This window comes from Limulus polyphemus, unplaced genomic scaffold (assembly GCF_000517525.1).
Source record: "Limulus polyphemus unplaced genomic scaffold, Limulus_polyphemus-2.1.2 Scaffold963, whole genome shotgun sequence".
In the NCBI taxonomy this organism is placed as follows: Eukaryota; Metazoa; Arthropoda; class Merostomata; order Xiphosura; family Limulidae; genus Limulus; species Limulus polyphemus.
Genome location: NW_013666573.1, coordinates 1 through 5,570, shown reverse-complemented (window position 1 = coordinate 5,570; position 5,570 = coordinate 1).

Genomic DNA, 5,570 nt, shown 5'->3' with positions numbered 1-5,570 from the left:
CCTTCGTTATTTATCGGCCACACACGTCGAGATTTCCACGATTCAATTTATATAATGTTTTCGTAAAAATACTAATGTCGATGAGAATCCACTGAAGTTAAATGATTTGTAATGTTCGTACTTTGTAACGGTTCTTGGTCAAATATCTGAAGTTTTCCGATTGATAAGCTGTATAATAATCACATTTATAGTTTCCAAAGTTTATAGCACACTGATTATAGCGAACTAATAATGGATACTCTCGTTTTTTTTCGCGCTTCATGTTGATTACATTTATAGGCGTGTGGAGGCGTTCTAGAAATTTCAGTTTTACGTAACAATACTGACGCTGACACAAGTATTTACGTACATACATATATTGTTGATTTTTACTTTCGAGAATCTTCTACAATTCTGGAGAATAGGTGGGAGTTTCACAACACATATTTAACACTATAAGCTATGTATGTTTCTAAATATAAATTTAATCTAAACAAATGTTGTTATTAAAGTAAATATACAAAAACAAATTCGTTACATCGCAGAGTTTTCCCACCGCTAAATAAAACTGTTTTCTTGCTTGAGCTCAGGTTTTACAATAGTGATTATAGGCCCTTCTTTCGTATGAATATAAAAAAAAGAATACGGACATTGATTTCAGGACTATAATGGTTAAAAACCTTTCTTATATTTATCAAAAAACATTTGCTAACACTCATTTCAGGTCTTTGTAAAGATTGATAAAGAAATATTTGCTCAGGAAGTGAGTGACCCCATGCAAATACTTCCTGCGTACGAATAAAAATTGATTCATGAACATTAATATCAAGTATGAAGCAGTGAATAATAGGCTGTGCTATTATTGTGTAGGGATGATGCAAATGCCATCCCTACTTTCTTGTTTGCATTCTTTTTGAAGGATTGATATTAGCAAGAATTAACAAATAGCAATATATATCTAACTATTCAATCACAATTGATTTTAATTTATCCTATGCTTGTCTGTTGCCATTCTACTACACTGTGTGCTGTGCTATTATGTAGGAATGATGCAAATGTCATCCCTACTTTCTTGTTTGCATTGTTTTTGAAGGATTGATATTAGCAATCCCTACATTTACTTCCTTACATGAAAAGTTTTTTCTTTACTTGTTTTTAATGTAGTGTTTCAATAGACATAGGAAGACTGTAGTTGTAACCAAATTCTAAATACAATGAGGTTCTGACTGTAATATTCATTGTTTATCTGTTATTGGCTGGCAATTCCTGTTTCACCCTTTTTGAAAGAACACCAAATTTCTGTAAGAAAGCTAACATCAAGGGGTAATGATACCATCGTTTATACTATAATTATTATTTTTTAATCAATACTAGTTCTTAATAATACGTATAAAATCGGATACTCCGTTTGAAATTATGGCACCTCAGTGAAATTGGTCGAACCATTGTTTTTGTTTTTGAGTTATCATGTAATAAAAAATAAGCAAAAGAAAGAAGAACAAGAAATTCAAACTCGTGGCGGGCACAAAACGGATAGCCCATTGTGTAGCTTTTTGCTTAACAACAAATAAGCAATCTTTTTTTAACAGTAACTTATGATTTACACAATCAAATGGTTCAGATAAACCTAAAAACACTGCATTGGCAAATTCACTTTTCTCCATTTTATCAATGATACTTTCACGTAAAACGTAAATGGCTTGTTGTGTCTACTTGCCCTTATGAAAACCATACTGATATTCAGATAATATATCAAATTTATTAACAAAATCCCAAAGTCTACTGTAAGTTGGTTTTCTACTATATTTACTGGTGTATAATTACAAGTTCGTCTTTTATCTCCATTTAGATAAAATATTGGTATTATTTTTCACTTTTTCAATAAATCTGGAAATATTTCTTTTTAAATACTTAAATGTGTATTGCAATGAAAAAGCAAGAGACTCATTTATTTATTTTATATATACTGAAGAGATAATAATGGCTGGAGACGGCTTAAATGGGTACTGAAGAAAAACTTTAATATAAGTTTAACATGACAGCAAATGTACAAGAGATATTGTCCAATCCAATTGCTTTTGTATTTCTAAAACTTTTACAGTATCTGATATTTCACTAGTAGTTGTTGGTTTCACAAATATACTTGTTCAATTATCAAACTTATTTTTATTACTTTCATAATTATTTTAATTTACCAGTTGCTGTATGCCATTAACAAAAAAACATTAAATGCATTTGCTTTGGTTATTGAATATTTCATTGTAACATTATCAACAATTATATCAGTAATAAACTGTTTTATCGGTGACTTATTCAATAATAAAATATAAATGCAGTTCCATTTATTTTTTACATCTCTATGTGAAAGTAGAATATCATCATAATAACTTTTATTGATATTTCTAATATAATCTGATAATATATTTCTAAACATAGTAAACGTATTTCTATCCTCATTATTACTAAATAATTTAGCTTTAAAAGCTAATTTATTTTCTATTCTTATTTTATTTTTTATATAATAAAGAGTGTTTGTGTGTGTATTTCATAGGGGAATCGAACCGCTGTATTTTAGCGTTATAAATCCGAAGATTTACTGCTATCCCACTGGGGGGGGGGGCATTTTTTTATATAATTGTTTACTCAATATTTATTTTTATCAATTCTAATTTCTTTTTTTTTTCGTGTAGCATCACTTGTTACTACAAGCAAACAGCTGAAATTAATAAAAAAGTACTCATGAGCTTCATTTACATCATGTATCTCAATTAATCGTTTTTAACTTATTGTATAATTTCTATATTTATGTAATTATTTTTTCTAGAAGTTATTTCTTTCCTATTTAGGATATTGCAAGAACTAATCAAATAAAAAAGGATAATGGTCAGTAATAATTACTCATTAAACTTCCGTTTCAACCATTTCAAAATTAGAAACAGCATAATCAGCTAATGTATTGCTTTACTTCTCTTACTCTTGCAGGCAAAATAAAATTGGTAATAACGTTACTTTGATTACAATACACTGAATCATATAGATCACTTACATGCTTTAAAAGATTAATATTAACATTTCCTACTAAAATAAATGGAGCTAATTACTTATTTAGCATACCTAATACATTTTCTAAACTTTCCATAAATATTTTTAAATCACCTTCATGTGGCCTATAAAGAAATTCTAAATTGAAATCTTTAATTTTTAATGCTATAAATTCAATGCCATCATTCAAAATCAATAAACTTTGACACACATCAAATACTATTTCTTGTTTAATATCGGATACAATGCCTCCAGCTTGCCTATTTGAAAAATATATAAAATTATCTTGAACAAGAAACATTAAATAATCATCCGTAGGCCAAAATTTCCACAAATACAAAACAGGTAAAAACAAATTTCATACACTCTAATTCCTTCAACATTTTATCCATATACTTTCTCAGACTTCATGTATTCACATAATAGACTAACAAACCAGCAAAATCACACCTTTTATTTTTCATTTGATCGATTTCAATATAATTGTCCCGAGGCGGGGCAGCGGTAAGTTGTCAGACTTACAATGCTAAAAATTAAGGTTCGATTACCCGCAGTGAGCACAACACAAAGTCCAATGTGACTTTGCTCTAAAACAAACAAACAACCACTATAATCGCTCATATTATCATAATCTAAGTGTAAGTGGTTGAAACTATTCAAATTACAGACCATCATCCAAAATAAATACATTAAGTTAAAATATTTGTAGATTATTTTCATTTCTGGTGTGTATAACACTCGTTGATCCTTCATTTCTGATATAAAAAAAGCTGTATCATTCCTAACCCATAAGAATTTATATTTTTCCTTTTAATATTTCTCGCCTTATTAAAGAAATCTTTACAAAATGGTGACAAATATTCATTTATATATATATATACTGTGTTCTTCATTAACAATTCCTACTTTCTTTGTTGTTAATTTCTTTTTCCTACCTTGGAGCAATTTTTCACGAAAAGGCCTTTTGCTAAATCTTACTATTATAGATCTTGGAAATTTCCTAGTTATGTCTATTATACCTGTTCTGTGCAAAGTGTCTACGTCATTATGCCCCACTGTGATGTCTAAGGCAATAGCTACCTTCTTAACTATTACCTCTGTATTTTCTTAAATAATTTTGAGAACTCTCATGATTACTAGATTTTGATTGTAACGTTATATATCTCTATTTCGTTAAACCTATATGTTAAGTTCGAAATCTCCGCTGTTAACAAAACGTTTTCATTTGTTTTAATTTGTCAACTTTTTTTTTTGTAATCACTCATTTCTTTCAAAACTATTTCTACTTAATTTAACAATTCTTCATATTTTGGAGAATTAAAAGTTACACTTTCAGATAGTGTTGAAATCAGTGCGGTATTACCTTAATATCGTTTTTTCTCTTTAACACTAATAGACTTAAAGTAGGCTTACTTAAATCCGTATCATTGTCAATAATTCTTGACTGCTGACTTCCCCTCAGTGGTATTTATTACTCATCTATTTACAACTACTCACTTTTGACAACTTACGAAAACTTTGTACTATAAATCCAACACAGTTAAAATACATAGTATGAAGTGCTTTGCATTACACTTTATCAAATCATTTTTTCGCTATCTTAATTATGCCACATTTTTTTACCTGACTTTTTTCACCAACATATTGATATTGTCCAATAATATTAGTATCACGATCGTATTTCGGAAACACCTTCACGTATTTATCAATTCATCTTGCGTTTTTTATCATTTAATGGAAATGTATATAAAAATTCTGTTTCATATATGTCGGTTTCACACAATTTTTTATAAGAAGTCTTATTTTTCCAGCGTATTTTGTAAACTCTAGTTTAAAATATGTTTTCACATTTCTTTATTTAATTATTATAGGCTTACCATTTTCTTTTCGACCAATATTTATATCATACAAATATACCTCATTTCAGGTTATGAAATAGCTTAATTGTAGACTTTTTAATTGTACTTTAACATAAATCTTCGTCCAGATGTATTGAAAATATAAATGTTGTATCTTATCTTAAGATAGTGTATTATATATACGTATTCTAGACGTTTCTGCTTTTATTTCATTGATGACTGCTTAATACATTTTTCACGAGTTTTTTTTTTCCTTCTTTCTTTGATGGAGTTTCTTGTTTTCAGACAAGTTTAACACCTCTCATGACATTTCCGGAGTTGTTCTTGAATAAGGAAAAAATTTGAATGGAATCCTTTTTATTTCAAAACACGAACTCTTGTTAGTTTAGTAAAAGTAAACATAATGTATTGGCGCGCTGTGGCATCTTGATATACATATATATAATGTTGTTATTGATGTTCTACTTTCAAGGTACGTGATGAAAATAAGAATTGTTCCTATATTTGTATTCTACTATTGAAAGAGTATTCATTTCTTGAAAGAAAAGTTACAAGTCTTTTGTGCAAATATGTTTTTTATTGATCGAGAACATATTATCTGACCTAAACACAGCAGGGGAGGCCGGGGCTAGTTGTTACAGGGGCAAGTTGATACAGTGCCTCTAGCTCTTGTTGAGATTAATAGACGGC